Source organism: Mus caroli, unplaced genomic scaffold (assembly GCF_978045245.1).
Source record: "Mus caroli unplaced genomic scaffold, Mus_caroli_1 scaffold_4, whole genome shotgun sequence".
NCBI classification, from domain to species: Eukaryota; Metazoa; Chordata; class Mammalia; order Rodentia; family Muridae; genus Mus; species Mus caroli.
The window spans coordinates 35,097,337-35,117,072 of record NW_028227259.1 but is presented as its reverse complement, the minus strand read 5'-3'; the positions used below and the strand labels follow the sequence as shown (position 1 = coordinate 35,117,072).

At 38.4% G+C, this 19,736-nt stretch overlaps 1 protein-coding gene across 2 annotated transcripts in view; it reads right to left on the bottom strand.

Annotated features, from left to right (window-relative positions):
* Yes1 (YES proto-oncogene 1, Src family tyrosine kinase) overlaps positions 1-19,736 on the bottom strand; it is a 62,884-nt gene that overhangs the window by 34,377 nt on the left and 8,771 nt on the right. The window lies entirely within an intron of this gene.

The window sequence follows — 19,736 nt, the reverse complement described above, 5'->3', positions numbered from 1 at the left end:
AGAATTTGAGAATTAGTCAATGTACAGGGAACTTTAGAAAGATACAATTGAGTCCAATGTGGTGGTCCATGCTACATGTTTTAAATTCCAACAATCAGAAGGCAGAGGGAGGCGATCTCTGTGAGTTTGAGGTCAGCCTGGTCTATACAGCAAGTTACAGATCAACCTGAAGGATGGCTTTGAACAAGGCATCCCCATCTTCTTCCCTTACCCTGCAAAAAGATGTTTTAAGAAAACAGCACAAAATAACAGAAAGAAACATGTGTTCAATCTCCCAGCCAATACAAACTTTAAATTATCCTTTTGATTATCACTTTGGAAAGTTCTACCTCAATACTTAAGGCTGAATTTTATCCAAAATTATTAATATTCACAAAATATGTTAAATTGCAAAAATAGTACAATAAATTTACAAAAGTATCTAAATACAAAGTCTAAGTATTAAGGAAATATTAATAACTAAATTAAAATGTAAAAGAGTAAGTCATATCAAAGAGTTAAAGATTTGAAAGAAAACACGAATTATTTTAAATCTGATAGCAGGATGATGATGAAATGTCCTATCAGTTCAAAAAAAGGATACTGTAATTACTGACCACCCATTTCCTCTGGCAGTGTCCTTAATCATTTGCCCCCTTCCTTCATGCAGTCGGTGGTAAGCACCTCCTAAAGCAGTCCTCTAACAACTCCACATCCTCTCCCTTCCAGCTGCTCAAGCCGCACGGCCTTCATCCGCCCACCCACTACTCTTATTCTTACTACAGAGTCTTCTATCACCATCCCTGACCGCTCTCCAGCCCCTTCCTCTCAATACGCTCTTGTCCATATAGTGGGTATAAATACGTTTCTTCATGTCCCCTGTTCCTTAGTCAGATTAATCATCTAAACCCTGACTACTCTAATTTTTATATACCTCTTTTTTCCTCCTCTTTTCACCTATCCACATATCCTTTTCAATAGCAAAGGACAGGTCACCATTGTCAGTCTGGTTCCATCAGCACCCCTGCATTAACACACAGAAGCAACTACTGATGTCCATCTCATTTCACATATTATAAATATAACGTGTGGTTTATTTTAAGTAAGCACCAGGTGTAAACAAGAGTTTAAAGATATTTGGTGGTGGTAGTGGTGGTGTGGGGGAGTGAGATGACTTAGTGCAATGGTTCTCAACCTACGAGTTGTGACCTCCTTGGCAAACCTCTATCTCCAAAATATTTAATTATGATTAATAACAGTAGTAAAATTACAGTAACAACAAAAATAATTTTATGGCTGGGGGGGTCACCACAACATGAGGAAATGTAGAGTCACAGCATTAGGAAGGTTAAGAACCACTCAAGCTGGGTGTGGTAGCATACACCTTTAATTCCTGCCCTCAGGGAGGCAAAGGCAGTGGAGGCCAGCCAGGGCTATTACACAGAGAAATCCTGTGTTGAAAAACAAAAACAACAGCAAAGAGCTTGTATTCCATAGGAACTCACATAAAAAGCCAGATGTGACAGCATGTGTCTGTAATCTCAGCACTGTCCTGTAAAATGGGAAGCAGAGACAGGACAAAAGGCTGAAACCTTCTGAGCCAGCTAGCATGAAATAATCAACACAGGAGAAACAAGAGCGGCAAAGAGGCATGGATTGACTTTTTTCAGTTAAAGAGAATGGTTTAAATCACTCATTTCATGTATAAGGGTATTTTGTATGCATGTATGCCTGTGTACCATGTGTGTGCCTGGTACAAACAGAAGCCAGAAGAGTATGTCAGATGCCCTGGGACTTGAGTTAGAGGAATTGTGAGCTGCCATGTTGGGAATCAAACCCAGGTCCTTTGGAAGAGTGCTCTTTACCACTGAAGTATCTCTTCAGCCAAATATAAGTGACCTTTTTCTTTTTTTTTTAAAAGAACACCCTTGAAAGTTGTCCTCTGATTTTTACATGCATACCATGGTGCACATGTGCACACACAATAAATGGAGATTTTCAAAACACCAGATTTTTTTTTTTAATGGATTGCTCTGAGTTCCAAACTCAGACCTTATTAAGAGGCATGTGTTAACATAAATTATTAGAGCACAAGAGAAGCTGGTCTCTCTTTTTTCAAAAAGATCCCACACAAAGTATAAGAAACAAAATACTGTGAAATCTGAAAAGTAACAGAGGGGAGGGAAGTATAAAATATCAGGAATAGAAGAGCAGTTTAAGTGAGGAAAGGAAGCATTGAAAGGGAAGTGGATATTACTGCAATTTTAAGATTCTTGTAGAATATGAACATATTTTAAAATGAAAATTATAGAAATCCTTTCTTTCAGATACTATCACAGTTTTTACATAAAATATTACCCCCCCCATTTAACCAAGGAATAACTTAAATACATTCAAATGAATCTATTTTCATAAGAGGTTCAACTGTGTTTTGTTAAATGTGCACAACTTTACACCTAACACTATAATTTACACTATAATGTTTTGGTCATCCTTTCCTCAGACAATTCCCAACTAGAGCCTAGGTAACCACTAACCAGTTGCTACTAATTAAAGATTCATCTCTTCTAGTATTTCACATAGAGGGAATTACAAAAGCAGTCTTTTGTGTCTTTTAAAAATTAAATACTGTGTATAAGATAGCTCCATAGATATAATTAGCTCATTAAATTTTATTGGCATTGTCTAGCTTTGAGCTATAAACATTCTGGTTACAGCCTCTCCACCCTCAGCAAGAGCTAGGAATGGAACTGGTTGGTCATGAGATGAGGTTAAAGACCCTTTTGCTCTATGAACCTGTTTATTTATCTGTTTTAATCTGTTCTACAGTAAGCCTCACATTCATGTGAATCCCAGTTGCTTTACATATTTAACATTACCACTTCTTTCTCAAAAAGCCATGATACAGATATATGGATCTAGATAGATCTAATATTAATACAGATACCATTTCACTCAACTTAGAAAGCTTTTGATATCAAAAGGAAACCAACAACGCAAAATGCATTTGGTCGAGTAGATGTTAAAACACATTTACTAAAAAAAACTATTAAATCCTAAAAGTTAACAATTAATTGGTTAACAAGTTAACCACTGAGTTATAATTTAGTGGTAGAAACAGTGGTCATAACCTAAGTAGCCAGCTACCCAACATACTTACCAGTATCGAATCTGCCTCATTAAAGAGGTTTCTTACTGCAGTAGACAACAGTTAATATAGAGGCTCACAACTAGTCAAAGTGCAGAAAATACATGGGCATGGAATATTTAATCCCAAATTGGGTTATCTGTCTCACCCACCCCTTTGCAGCCAGGGCTGTTACACAGAGAAACTATGTCTCAAAAATAAATAAATTAATTAAAAAAAAAGACACAGCAAATTCTAATTTTGCTTTTAAAGTAAGTTTGTTTACTCCTAAAAGTTCATAGAATTGGATAGGCAAGCAATGATTTTCCAATAATTTATTGGAAAAAACATAAGTTTACTTTTTAAATTAACAGGTAAAACCCCAGATCATCTAAAATATTAGATGTTGTTATGGCTTATGATGGTTAGTTTTAGTTGTAAGTTTGACCCATCTAGAATCATCTGGGAAGTGAGTCTCAATAAAATAATGTTTAAAGCAAGTTGGGAATGGGGATGGGGGTGGAAGTGAGAGGATTATCTTAAGGGAAGTGGGAAGACCTATTCACTCTGAGTGGCAAGAGTTCTTATAGAACCCAAGGCCACCAGCCCAGGGGGTACCACTTACAGTGGGCTAGACCCCATGAATCACTAAGAAAATTCCCTACAGGTTTGTGTTCAGCCCAATCTTATGGAAGCATTTTCTTAATTAAGGTTCTTTCTCTCAGATGATTCTAGCTTGTGTCAAGTTGACATAAAACTATCCAGTACAGAAGGGAATTCTGATCTGTATTATTGTAACCCCTGAATGACTGATACTAGAGACCTCAGTGTTATATAGACAGTCTGCCTCTGCGTTCCCTGCCAGAGGCTCCCATCCTCCCCTCCACTACCACCCCTGACCCTCCCACCCCAACCCGCTCCAAGCAGCCCGAGCTCCCTCCTCCTCCCCAAGCGTTAGAATCAATCATAATGAGGAGACTCTGTGTCTCCAAAAACCAACACTCCTGCTGATAAGAACTCCAGGTGCCTGTCCTTGAGACCTTAGAGAGATAACAAGCTCAAGAAGACCGTTTTCTGTTTAGAAAAATAAAAGGTAAACAGAGGTCAGGTCACAGACAGTTAAGACTGGCCATAAAATTAGTCCTTGAACAGACACCCATTATCCCCTCCCACTTCAGTTCATTCCACCTTCTACTCCCCTTTTCTGTAAATATTCACACTATTCCTATACCGTATATAAACCCAATGTTTTCTGGACTCAGGGTCGCTTGCCAGCATTCACGCAGTGAGTGCTAGGTGGGCGAACAGAGTTCGAACTTGTAAATAAAAGACTCTTTTGCAAGTTTCAGCAGACTTTACAATTCTTGGGCTCCCATGGGTTTCCTGTGGACCTAGAGCATAACAGTATAAGAGCAGAGAGAGTTAAAGAGTGGCAAAAGTGGGAAATGAGTACATACAAATCCACTCTGCTCTCGACCATGATGTGACCAGCTGCTTCAAGTTTTGTCACCCAGATGTCTATGGTGGACTATAACCTGGAACTGTAAGCCAAAATAAACCCTTTCATACCCCAAGTTGTTTCTGTCAGAGTATTTTACACTTGCAATAGGAAACAACACTAACACAAGGTTTGAATCTGAAATGTTTCAGAAGGCTCATTTACTAATTGACAGGGTTTTCAGAAGTAACTGGACTTATTTTTTTAGGATGCTTTTATTACTATTTTAATCTACCCTACCTCTTTCTTTTACTGGGTCTTTTTTAGTTGCATTGTATTAGTGTGGATATACCCTGCAGGTCCAATTAACTGCCAAACCTACTATGGACACTGCAGACACTGAGACCATGACTCCTGAAGGTCGTCCTCTGGTTACTCTATATTGGATAGCATATTTCCTCATCTCTTCCCATTATGGCTAGGAGCCCCTGTTTACCTCTTTTCTTAGACAGTCAGTCTTCTGACATTTGGAAAACTTCCCAGGTACAGGCTTCGTAGGGTGGGTGGGGGGAAGACGAAAAGTCTGAGGAGTCAATAGCTCCTCCTAGTACTTGGCAGCAGTTCTAAGATTTTACCTTTGGTTTCAATAATCTGTGTGACTGGATCTTGAAGATCTTGGATCAATTCAATGCTGGATTCGTAATTCAAGGGCATCACTAGGAAAATGTCAGTGAAGGAGTTATCTTGTTCCTGGATCTGCATTCTTTCCTCCTTCCCTCCAGCCACACCCCTCTTCCTTTCTCCTCCCTGGATGCCATAAAGTAAGCACCTCTGCTCTTCCATATGCTTCCTGACATAATGCTATGCCTCACCTTGACCCTAGTGCAGCTAACCATGAACTAAAACCTCTGAAAATGTGAATCAAAATGAACCTTTCTTCCTTTAATTGATTTCTCTTAGGTATTCTGACATATGAAAGTCAAGTCCAATTAACAACAGATGCCTACACTCTTTTCCAGAAACCCAAAGGCTCTTTGGAAACTGGTAAAGTTGTCTACAGCACATCCATTGGAATCTTTTCCAATATTTTCAAATTTATCATGTCAAAAGTAAGACTTGTCATTTTTCCTATCACAACAGACCACTCTATTTTTGTCACAAATCCTCTATGAATAGTGAGAACAGCACTCCCCTCTATCTACCTTAGAAACATGAGAGGCACCTTGGTCTCATCCATCCATGCTTCTTCAGTCACTTAGTCACGAAGACCTGCCCAAACAACTCTATAATCTAGTTAAAACAAAACAAAACTTCTCCCCTCAACTAATTACTACTTCCCTTGGCTACTACTGATCACGTACTGTCTAGATCACTTCGGAATCCTTGTGTCTCTAGTGTTAATTTGTTCTCCAATCTTTTTGATTACAAGTCATGGACAGCTTGATCCTTTCCCTTTCTGTAAAGTCTATTCCTTAACATGCTATACACAACTTAATCTCCTATGTTCTCTTACTCTCCTATGCTATATACAACTTCCCTCTCCTGGCTTTTTCATGTCTATTCTTGTATTTTATCTTTCTGATGTATCTTTTAGATTCTCAAGTGCACCACATTGTTTTCTTAGCTGTTTGGTACAATCTTTTATTTTATAGTTAATGACTCCTCCAGCCTTATCTTGTGTAGTCATGAAATCTTCCCTAAATACTCTTGTGTTCTCACAGCTCATTCTTTCCCCCACAGCATTTAACTTTGTGAACTTACATCACTGTCTGTTTATGCCTCCAACCTCCTCTGAACTCTAACGTAGGCATACTTTTTGGGCTACTTTATTGGGTTCTTATATCTACCACCCTTCTCCACACCAATCCCTTCCAATGTTCCAATTTATGTAGGTGAAAAAGAAAGTTAGAGGGGAAAGGGGCATAGATCTATTTAGAGTTCTTCCTGCTGATTAGGAGCTTTGTGTTCAGCAGGAGTTCCCACTTCTGGGGTGTTCTGGCTCTTCTCAGGGGGATGGCATTTATACTCTCTCAAAAGTTCTCAGAATGCCATATGTCACACACTTGCAGAAACTATTAAGACATGCCCCTCCCTGCTAGAGTACAAGGGAAATAATAATCACCTGCCGTGAAGCACCCTCTTATCCCGAACATGGGATTAAAGCAAAAACATGTTCACATACTAGGTTTTTAAAGAAACCAAAATTCTCTTTACATTCTAAACTTTAGAAAATTTTTGGTGGCAGGGATAGGTAGGGATAATGTCTTGTATACTTTGTGGAAGCACTGCCAGTTAGTAAAAGGCGGGAAGTAGAAGGTGGCAGCTTGGGGCTGGAGAGATAGTTCAGCGGTTAAGAGCACTGACTGCTCTTCTGAAGGTCCTGAGTTCAAATCCCAGCAACTACATGGTGGCTTACAACTATCTGTAATGGGATCTGATGCCCTCTTCTGGTATGTCTGAAGACAGCGACAGTGTACTTACATTAAATAAATAAATAAATAAATAAATAAATAAATAAATCTTTAAAAGAAAAAAAAAAAAAAAAAAGAAGGTGGCAGTCCTAGTAGGAAGACTGGAACTCTGGGAAGATAGTCAGAGGCAGGAGATTTTGCCCTGGACTTGGAGGAGACCAACAAATGAAACTGAGAAGAGGTAATACAGACTAGTCAGGGAAGGAGCCAAAGCTTATGACCTAGGTATTTATTCATAAACAATTAAGTTTCAGAGTAGTTTTACTGGGAACAAAGAGGCCAAGGAGAAAAGCTTGTAGCGTGGCTTAATATCTATTCCACACAGTACTTTGTACATAGTACATGGATAAGAAATAACTTTGGGTTTGGATCTACAGTTCAGTTCCGGTTTGGCCACTTATTATGCTCTTTAATCTTTTCTAAACCCAACTTCTTCCCCACTTCCAACCCTCACTGAGCCCAAACCTGCAAGAATAGTACCTATCTTTAAGTTGTAAGACCTACTAATATAGGCAAAAAAATCAAAACATCCCTCAAACAAAACAAACAACAACAACAAAAACTCCACCATGTAACCTAATAAAAGAAGGTGTTTACTTTCATTAAGACTCCAGACCAAATCTAACTCAAGGTCAAAAGAAAAAAACTTGAACCAGAAACTTAAGTCCCACCTTAGATTTGGATGGGGATGGACACACACACACACACACACACACGGGAAAAAAAAAAAAAAAACCCCAAAAATCTTTTAAAATATATTAGGTCAATCCAGATATCCCAGGAGGCACTATTTCAAATTTTAAGCAAAATCTCAGTTTATTAGATACCTTAAATGCATGTGCAAACACAGGTGTCTGTACCCAACCTTTTGAAATGATTATCTAGATTAGGTTAGTCTCCAGGCATGTCAGATGGCATATTATTTAGATTAGGTTGAGGTAAGAAGATCCACCATGGATCCACGCCTTTAATCCCAGCACTTGGGAGGCAGAGGCAGGAGGATTTCTGAGTTCGAGGCCAGCCTGGTCTACAGAGTGAGTTCCAGGACAGCCAGGACTACACAGAAAAACCCTGTCTCGGAAAAAAAAAATAGTGTAGACCTTGGGCGCAAACTCTGCAGCCAGCTCCACAACACCCATAGGCAGCTTCACTCACAGGCGCTCTAACATGCCCTGGATCAGAGGATCACAGAATCACAGGAGCTTGGTCACACCAGGATCTCAGGATCACAGGATCCCAGAGACAGCTTGACTTGGAGGAGTTCTGACACAACCAGGATCACAGGAAGAACAGGCTCCAGTCAGACATAGTCAGGGCAGGTAACACTACAGATAACCAGGTGGCGGGAGGCAAGTATAAGAACAAAAGCAACAGAAACCAAGTTTACCTGGAATCATCAGAACCCAATTCTCCCACCATTGCAAGTTCTAGATACCTCAACACACCGGAAAAGCAAGATTCAGATCTAAAATCACTTCTTATGATGATGATAGAGGACATTAAGAAGGACATAAATAACTCTCTTAAAGAAATACAGGAGAACACAGGTAAACAGCTAGAAGCCCTTAAAGAGGAAAGACAAAAATTCCTTAAAGAGTTACAGGAAAACACAACCAAACAGGTGAAGGAAAGGAACAAAACCATCCAGGATCTAAAAACAGAACTAGAAACTATAATAAAGAAATCACAAAGGGAGACAACCCTGGAGTTAGAAAACCTAGGAAAGAAATCAGGAGCCATAGATGCAAGCATCACCAACAGAATACAAAAGATAGAAGAGAGAATCTCAGGTGCAGAAGATACCATAGAAAACATTAACACACAACAGTGAAAGAAAACGCAAAAAGCAAAAAGCTCCTAACCCAAAACATCCAGGAAATCCAGAACACAATGAGAAGAACAAACGTAAGGATAATAGGTATAGAAGAGAGAAGATTCCCAACTTAAAGGGCCAGTAAATAACTTCAACAAAATTATAGAAAAAAAACTTCCCTAACCTAAAGAAAGAGATGCCCATGAACATACAAGAAGCCTACAGAACTCCAAATAGACTCAACCAGAAAAGAAATTCCTGCTGTCACATAATAATCAAAACACCAAATGCACTAAACAAAGAGAGAATTTTAAAAACAGTAAGGAAAAAGGTCAAGTAACATATTAGAATTACATCAGACTTCTCACCAGAGACTATGAAAGCTAGAAGATCCTTTGCAGATGTCATACAGACCCTAAAAGAACACAAATGCCAGCCCAGTTTACTATACCCAGCAAAACTCTCAATCATCATAGATGGAGAAAACAAAGATATTCCATGACAAAACCAAATTTACACAATATCTTTCCACAAATCCAGCCCTACAAAGGATAATAGATGGAAAACACCAACACAAGGAGTGAAACTACACCCTAGAAGAAGCAAAAAAGTATTTTTTCAACAAACCCACACAAATATAATTCCACCTCTAACAAGAAAATTAACAGGAAGAAACAATCACTTTTCCTTAATATCTCTTAATATGAAAATTAATATTACCAACATATCTTAATCGATTGAGATTCAAAATTATGAGGAATTAGAAATTTGTCAGCTGTGGCCGGGCGTGGTGGCGCACGCCTTTAATCCCAGCACTTGGGAGGCAGAGGCAGGCGATTTCTGAGGCCAGCCTGGTCTACAGAGTGAGTTTCAGGACAGCCAGGGCTATACAGCGAAACCCTGTCTCAGAAAAAAAACAAAAACAAAAACAAAAACAAAAAAACCAACAACAAAAAAAGAAATTTGTCTGCTGTCATCCCATGGTCTCTCTAATTTGGTAATGGGAGAAATAGGTCCAATATTGTACAATCCATATATACTTTCTGCTTGTTTGTACGTGACAGGGTCTTGCTGTGTTCCACATAATGGTCTTAAAATCATGCTTCTCCTATCTCAGCCTCTCTATTAGTAGGATTGTTTATTTGATGTTTTTACACTATGTTATGGTTCTCAGAACAGCTTACATATTTCAAAGTTATTTATACAGCCAAAAGAAATGTAGACAATTAATTTGGGAGGTGGCTTGTAAGAGAACAGCAAAGAGTAAGACTGAAGGCTTTGCTTGGTATTTATAATCAGTGTATCAATTTTGAAGAAGAGGACTTTATAAGTTACTCTTATTCTGAGATGAATGCTTTTCAAAATCATCACAGCCAAGGAACTAGAATCTTACCCTCACCTAATGTCTGTGCCACCCTCTAAGCAGAACCATTGTTCAATGGAACAGTTGATGAATGACTTCATGGATAGAACAACTTAATAAACACACCATTTTGGGTGTTTGGGTTTTTTTTTTTTTTTTAATTTGTATTTTTAAATACACCACTGGCTATAATGTGCTACTATTTTAAGAATATCTGTTCAGATTTAATGTGCTTACACAACATCCTGGATAGTCTTTATGTCAACGTGACATGGGCTAGAGTTAGAGTCATTTGGGAAGAGTAAAATTGAAAAAAGGGCCCTACCAAATTGTCCTGTGGGCAAGTCTGTGAGAATTTACTTGATGGTTGGTTGATGTGGTAGGGTGCAGGCCATTGTGGGTGCTACCACTGTCACTGGGTATGTGGCCCTTACCTGTGTAAGAAAGCAGACTGAGAAAGCACGAAGAAGCCATGAAGCAGTACTCCTCAATAGCCCCTGCTTCAGTTCACGCCTCCAGGTACCTGTCCTGCTTGACACACAATTTCTTAAATGAATGTAACCTGTTCCCTCAAGTCAAACAGCTTTGATTGTAGCAGGAAATCTGTATCCAAAAATCGTGCCTACAATTCATCCCTTGGTGCAGCAGAACTGCCAATTCTAAGCTTATCTACTATGGAGGTAAAATCCTTTGGGACGTGAGGGACATTCAAATACAGCCTTATTACAATGAATTCCAATGTCCAAAAACCGTTCTTATTTTGGGTTTGTACCACAGTAAGAGCCAAGATTTTAAGCTCTACTAAAAACAAAACAAGCAAACAAACAAAAAGACTTTATGTTCATTAAAAAAACCTAATAGTGATATATTATTATAAAATATCATGCAGTTAATATATCTGGAGTTATTTGAAAATTATATTGAGAAAAAGGATGCATTTTCACTATTGCTGTAGACAAACATCTACATAAGACTGTTTAATTGATTGTTTTATATCAAACAACTTTTATAACTCTTTTTTTTTTGTTTTGTTTTTTTTTTGTTTTTCGAGACAGGGTTTCTCTGTGTAGCCCTGGCTGTCCTGGAACTCACTTTGTAGACCAGGCTGGCCTCGAACTCAGAAATCCACCTGCCTCTGCCTCCTGAATGCTGGAATTAAAGGTGTGCGCCAACACGCCCGGCTATAACTCATTTTTATTGTTACAATATTTTATAAATTTTAAAGAATATGATAAAAAAATGAAAGACATTGCAAGTTCTGAAGGAAGGTGGCTCTCCAGGAGGAGTTGGGAAACAAAAGGGAAAGAAGAATGTGATGTAAGTCTAGTTACTCAAAAATGTTTTTAAATGTTAACAAATTCAGAAATTATGTATCTTTTCTCATCATAATGCAATAAAACTTAAATCAAAGGGGGAAAAAAAAAGACAGCATATCAAAATGTTCCAAAGCTGGGCTGGAAAGATGGCTCAGCGTTTAAGAGCACTGACTCCTCTTCCGGAGATACTGAGTTCAAATCCCAGCAACCATATGGTGGCTCACAACCACCCATAATGAGATCAGATGTCCTCCTCTGGAGTGTCTGAAGACAGCTACAGTGTACTTACATATAATAAATAAATAAATAAATAAATCTTTTAAATAAATAAATGTTCCAAAACTCATGTTGAAATTGTGAGAAATTATGGTGATACAGACTACATATGACCATAAGGTTTTTGAGAAGATCATGAAAGGCTCCTCCTTTGAATGGATTACACTGTTTCTCAATAATAAACTAATGGTTTGTTTCCAGATTGGGTTTCTTGTCAGAGCCAGTTTGAAGTTATCTCTTGTATCTCTTCCTATGTGATGCTCAGTGCCACACCAGGACTCTATAGTGTCTCTGTCAACAAGGCTCTCATCAGATACAACCCTTAGCATTAGACGCTCCCAGCCTTTAAAACAGTAAGATGAATAAACCTTTAGTTTCTATAAGCTACCAGTCCCTGTACTGTTAATAACAAAAACAGACTAAGACAATATAATATAGACAATATTACATATAGACAATATAAGACAAATAATGAATTCCTGGAATTCATAGGATGTGATCTTGGGGAGTCATGACTTAGGCTTCCATAGCGCCTACACTAGCAAATTAGCATATAGTCTCTTGGTATCCATGGAGGAATAGTACCAATATACTCAAAATATAATCAGGTTGCCAAAATCCATGTCTCTCAAGTCTCTTATAGAAAAGGGTGAACTATGTACATGTAACCTACTTATTTTCTCATATATACTTTAAAGTTATCTTTCTATTAGCTGGTAATATGCAAGGTAATATGGCAATATGATAATAATGACAAGGAAAGTCTTCATACTCAGTACAGATACAGCTTATTTCAACACCTCCCCACCCTGTGGTACTAGAGGTTGAACCCAGTGTCTTAGGTAATGTTAGCAATCTATCATTGAACTATATCCCTAACCCCTAAGTCATATTGTTGGCTATATCTGAGGTTATAGAGCACAAAGATAACAACAGACAGCTATTGTTAAAGTCCAAACACCATGTTTTGAATAAAATAAGGTGAACTCTGAAGTCAGTAATACAACCTGCTCCCCCTTCTCTATCTTCTTTTTTTCTTTTTTCTTTTCTTTCTTTTTTTCTTTTCTTTTGTTTTGTTTTTTAGAGAGACGGGGTTTCTCTGTATAATGGTCCTAGATGTCCTGGAATTTACTTTGTAGACCAAGCGGGCCTCAAACTCACAGAGATCCACCTACTTCTTCCTCTAGAGCACTGAGATTAAAGGTGTGTATTACCATGCTAGGCAATTTGGATGTTTTCATTTAATTTAACTTTAAAAGTAAAGCAATGAGTATTAGTCAATGGGATTATAACTCTTTTTACTAGGTCATAGAAGAAAATAAGCCAATAAGAGACACAGTGTCTCTTCGTCTTCCCCCTTTGAAATTTGGATTACTAGTACTGACAGGAAGCGGCCCTCTATACAGCAATTACCAAAACTTCCAGGGTTTAAAGATGGAAGAGTTGAGTGATTTCCTTCTCTGCCACACCACTAAACACTGAAGTCTTTTTCCTCCCTTCTGTCCCACACTAGAGAGGAGATGCTACATCAGTGCTAAGTTTGATCAATGCACACAAAGAACTACGGAAAGTTGGAATAGGATCTTTGTCTATTATTATGGTTAGCCCAGAAAGTGATCTGTAATATTTACTACTAGAAATATCATTATTAACATACATGTGGTCATTCATTCCCTTAGTAAAATTACTTGACTCAGTGAATGCTCAAGGCATTTCAGAAGGTCTACAAAAATTGAGCTGACAGATGCATATATTCCTAGAATAGACAAAACAAGGTGACCTACTGCTTTCTTGAGTGCCCTTTATGTGGTCTTTAGTGGTTTTTTTCCGTTTTTGTACATTTTATTTTGCTATTTAAATGTCCCCACTGGGATTTAGGGTTCATGGTGAAGTATGCCTAGATGAAAGAAGAGGCTATGGAAATAACTCAGTTAGTAAACTATTTGCTGACTAAGCATGAAAAATCATGGAGTTCTGATCTCCATCATCCATATCAAAACCAGAGTGGCAGAACATGTTTGCAATCTCAATGTTGGGGAATACTGTATGACACTATCCCTAGGAAGATGAGAACAAATATCTACATACCCCAGACAGGGAACCAATGACACAGACCAAGTTCAGATACTACCAAAGTTCAACTTGATGAAGGAATAAGTTTTACTGGGGTTACTTATAGGAATATGGGTGAGGGCTTACTTGTAATAAGACCATAAATGACTTAAAGACAGCTACATCACCGAGAGTCCATGCAAGCATGAAGGCTGGAAACCAGAACCACATTGCACAGCCTACAAGCAGAGTGTCCTTTCCTGGTAGTCCATTGGTCTACACCTCTTATAAACAGCTGTGCTGGTCTCTGCTTCTTTCAGGCAGCTAGGCTGGTGTGAGTCTCTTCAAGAGAGTCTGAGAGTCTTTCAGGTATTGGCTTGTCTTGAGAATAAATAGTTCTCAGTCTTTACTGCTTATACATTCTTGGAGAATCTGGCCAGTTTCAGGGACTTCCAAAGTCCCTATTTTGATTTACTTCATAGCTAAGGAGACTCCGTACAGGCTGGAGTGTTTTCCCTCCTCTTAGAACATCCTGTTGTTCCATTTTCCTTTTTACATCCTGTATCTTAAGAAGGTCCCCTCCAAAATGGAAGGTTTTAATCTCAGGAAACTGCTGTACAATATGGAAGAAGAAACAGAAGGATCCTTAGAACTTACCAGTCTAGTCAATCACTGAGTTGTGAAAGAGACCCTGTCTAAAAAGTTCAAAAATAAAAATATACACATGTAAAAGTCTAAGCTGTATCTTACAGAGAAAACAGAAGTGTCAAAGAGCTGTACTTAGCATGAACTAAAGTATTTTTCTGAGTTTGATGTTATCAAATCAATAATATAATTTAAGGTATCTTTAAGCTGAAACACAAATAGCAGTTACAGTTTATTTGCAAAAGCTCCTATGATCCTAACTCTAGGCTTCTCCTAAGGATGTAGCTGGTAACTTATGTTAAAGAGACTTTATAGAACATAACCAGAAATAATTATTTTGTGCTCTAGTTAAAGTTCTGCTGCTGTGATAAACACTCTGACCAAAAGCAACTTAAGGGATGAAAGGGCATTATTTCAGCTCACAGGTCATTGTCTGTCACTGGGAAGTGAGAGCAGGAACTCAAACAAGAACCTGAAGCAGAAACCATTAAGGAACACTGCTACTTGGTTGCCTCATTCACTCTCTGGCTCATGGTTAGTTAGCTTTCAAATACAGCCCAGGACCACCTGTCAAAGGAATGATGCCACCCACAGTGGACTAGGCCCTCTCATATCAATCAAAAATCAAGACAATACTTAACATACATGGTTTCAGGCCAGTATGATCTGTGCAATAGTTCAGTGGAGGGAGGCTCTCTTCTTGAGATATGGTATGCTGTGTCAAGTTAACAGTAAAAATTAACTAGAACATTTTGTATATATAATTTATTTTGATAGAAAATATTATTATAGATAGGTTAAATGTTTTCTTTTGTTTGAAGCTGGGGACTGAACCTGGAGCCTCACATGATAAACACACGATGTTACCACCCAGCTATACCCTTAGCTCCAAATATGTTTTTTTAAGTGTAATATATATCAAATTTCCCTCTAATAAAAATTTATGTAAAAGAAAAATCTAAATGCTGTTGTTTTAATTAATTTTTGTAGAGCTAGGGGTCGAATCTGAAGGCAATCACTTCACAGGTGAAGACACCAAATCTAATGACTAAGTTTGTTTGATTCCCTGGGATCCATGTGTCCATGTAGTAGAAGACAAGAACCAACTCCTGAAAGTTGTCCTCTCATTGCTACACACATTTACCTGGGTGTATGTGAACACACACATGAAAGGATAGAGGAAAGAGATACTTTATTTTTAAAAAGCCAAGAAAAGAAATTAAGCACTCCATTTATAAAATAAGAACTTTCATGGAACAGAAACAGAAGAATCCTTCCATAACATTATTTCTATATCTAAAGCTCAAAGAAATTTTGGAATCACTACTTTGTGACAAATATTAGAAATACTTTCATTAAAAATTATAGTAATTCTTTAACCCAATCTGAAAATACTAATAAAGCTACCTAACAACTGTGCTGGTTAATATTTTGTCAACTTAATACAAACTAAAGTCATCTGAGAAAAAGGAAGCTTGAGGGATTGCCTCTATCAGACTGGCCTGTAGGCAACCCTGTGATGTATTTCCTTAATTAATGATTGATGTGGGAGGGCCCAATCCACAATGGACAGCAAGCTATGAAAGCCGTGGACAGCAAACCTTAGTAAGCAGAGATGGCTTCTGCTTCTGTCCCTGCCTCCAGCTTACTACCCTGCCTTCCCTCAGTGACAGACTGTGATAGACATTTCAGTTGAAATAAACCCTTCCTCCCCAAGTTGCTATTGGTTATGGCGTTTTCTCACAGCAATAGAAAGCAAACTACAACAATAGAACAAAATAAGATGGTGACAAGCTGGAAATGAATTTAGACTGTAGTTATTGTTTCTGCATAATCTAATTAAACAGCAAAAGCTAAGGCAATTAACTGAAAAACAATCAGTCATGGAATTTCCAAGAGCAGAGGCTCTTGGATATCTGAGAGTTCAAGGCCTACATGATCTACATAGAAAGTTCCATGCTGGCCGGGCGTGGTGGTGCACGCCTTTAATCCCTAGCACTTGGGAGGCAGAGGCAGGTGGATTTCTGAGTTCGAGGCTAGCCTGGTCTACAGAGTGAGTTCCAAGATAGCCAGGGGTACACAGAGAAACCCTGTCTCAAAAAACAACAACAACAACAACAACAACAACAACAAAAATACCAAAAAAAAAAAAAGAAAGTTCCATGCCAGCCAAAACTATATACAAAGATCCCATCTCAAAATCAAGCAAAGAGACATAAACCAACCAACCAACTGAACAAACAAACAAAAATGTACAAGAGCCTTCAAATGAGGACACATTTAAAGTAACTTTAAAAGGTTGGATGAGGTGGCACACACCTGTAGTCCCAGCAATTGGGAAGACTGAGGCAAGGGGATCACTTAGCTAGACTGAATACAGCTAAACCATTAAAATAAACAAAGAAACAAGAAACAAAAACAAAACAAAAAAACTCCAAAATAAAACACTCGAAAAATAACTTAAAGTATCTTTGCTCATATATATATGTATATGTATATATATCAAAAATAACAAATGTTTATGTTCATAGATATTAAACATGCCTACAGAAGTGGGAGTGGGTGGGTAGGGGAGCAGGGCAGGGGGAGGGACCCAAAAGGATAGCATTTGAAATGTAAATGAAGACAATATCCAATAAAAAATTAAAAAAAAATGCCTACATATTTCAGTTCATTTTTCTTTAAACACACACCTGGAAAGACATAAAAATAATTTTTAGTCTATCAACATCCCTAGCTTTGAGTATTTTTTAAAGATAAATCAATTTTTATCATTTCATTAAGAGTTAATTATAGGGCTGGTGAGATGGCTCAGTGGGTAAGAGCACCCGACTGCTCTTCCGAAGGTCCAGAGTTCAAATCCCAGCAACCACATGGTGGCTCACAACCATCCGTAACGAGATCTGGCGCCCTCTTCTGGAGTGTCTGAAAACAACTACAGTGTACTTACATATAATAAATAAATAAATCTAAAAAAAAAAAAAAGAGTTAATTATAGAAAAGAGAAAAATAAACCTGGTGATGTTGCACACCTTTAATTCCAGCACTTGGGGGGGGGGGAGGTGAAGTGAAGGGGGAGGCAGAGGCAGAGGCAGAGGCAGAGGCAGAGGCAGAGGCAGAGGCAGAGTCAGAGTCAAAGGCAGAGTCAAAGGCAGAGTCAAAGGCAGAGACAAAAGCAGGCTGATCTCTGAGTTTGAGGCTGGCCTGATCTGCAGAATGAGTTCCAGGACAGCCAAGGCTTGTCTCAAAAAAACAAAACAAAATAAAAAAAAAAAAAAAGAAAGAAAGAAAAAGAAGAAAGAAAAAAGACAAGAGACAATCACTGAGTCCCCGAGGAAGAGATAGAAAGGCAGCCAGCAAGATGGTTTAGTGAGTAAAAGTGCCTGCTGCCCGCTCTGACCACCTGAATTCAATGGCTGGAACCCACACAGTGGACAGACAGAGAATCAACTTCCAACAGTCTTCTGACCTCCACAGCACACTATGGCACATATGCTCCCTTCCATAAATACATTGTAAGTGTAAAAACATTTTTTTTTTAGTTTTTTTAATTAGATATTTTCTTCACTTACATTTCAAATGCTATCCCTAAAGTCTCCTATACACCCCCCCTTCCTGCTCCCCAACCCACCCACTCCCGCTTCCTGGCCCTGGCATTTCCCTGTACTGGGGTATATAATCTTCACAAGACCAAGGGCCTCTCCTCCCAAGGATGGCCGACTAGGCCATCTTCTGCTACATATGCAGCTAGAGACACAAGCTCTGGGGGGTACTGGTTAGTTCATATTGTTGTTCCTCCTATACAGTTGCACACCCCTTCAGCTCCTTGGGTACTTTCTCTAGCTCCTCCATTGGGGGCCCTGTGTTCCACCCAATAGATGACTGTGAGCATCCACTTCTGTATTTGCCAGGCACTGGCATAGCCTCACAAGAGACAGCTATATCAGGGTCCTGTCAGCAAAATCTTAATGGCATATGCAATAGTATCTGGTTTTGGTGGCTGTTTATGGGATGGATTTCTGGGTGGGGCAGTCTCTGGTGGGTCCTGTAAAAACATTTTTAAGGTAGAAAAGATACTGAATTTTAAAGACACTGGGGTGACCATTTATGACACAAAACGTGTCACTAACATATGACTTTTATGCAGCATATACTCAACCCCAAACAGAGGTTCACAGCACAGCTGACAGTCAGTTGTAAAAAGCTACTTTATAGCCAAGCGGTGGTGGTGGTGCATGCCTTTAATCCCAGCACTTGGGAGGCAGAGGAAGGTGGATTGATGAGTTCAAGGCCAGCCTGGTCTACAGAGTGAGTTCCCGGACAGCCAGGGCTATACAGAAAAACCAAAAAAACCAAAAAAAAAAAAAAAAAAAAAAAAGCTACTTTATAATTAACCACCCAACTGCCTATATAGCATAAGAAATATGTTTAATAAACAGCCTAATGATTAGTGTCTATAGTCATTAAAATTCACTTTAAGGGTCATTTAACTTTTTGTGTCTGTTTCCATGATTTCTCTACTATCAGTGGTGTCTTGGGAATATTAAAAAAGTGTCTTTCAGAAATTAAGATATGGGGGTTGGAGAGATGGCTCAGTGGTTAAGAGCACCCACTGCTCTTCCAGAGGTCCTGAGTTCAAATCCCAGCAACCACATAGTGGCTCACAACCATCTGTAATGGGATCTGGCACCCTCTTCTGGTATGTCTAAAGACAGCTACAGTGTACTTATATGTAATAAAAAATAAATATTAAAAAAAAGAAATTAAGATATGCAATTCTTCTCAAACTAAAGACCTGATATTATTTAAAGCTAGATAACCTCTTTTCCATTTTAAAGTATTTTTCATTTTTATTAAGTATTATATCACATATTACACGCTTTAAAATACACTGCATTATATCTATTCCATTTCATCAAAGTCCACTAATATGTTGTCTGACAGTTCTTTTTTCTTCGCCTTAACCAACTGATAGATGTACACAATGGACACATGATGAACAAGCATACTTCCATTGACTCAGACAGAGGTCAGGAAATATCTCAAACTACACCTTTACATAAGATTTGTTTTGGTGTGGTGGCACACGCCTTTAATCCCAGGACTTGCGAGGCAGAGGCAGGCGGATTTCTGAGTTCGAGGCCAGCTTGGTCTACAAAGTGAGTTCCAGGACAGCCAGGGCTATGATTCAAAAAAACAAAAAAAAACAAAAACAAAAAAAACATTTATTTTGGTATTGTTTGGCTTTGAAACAGT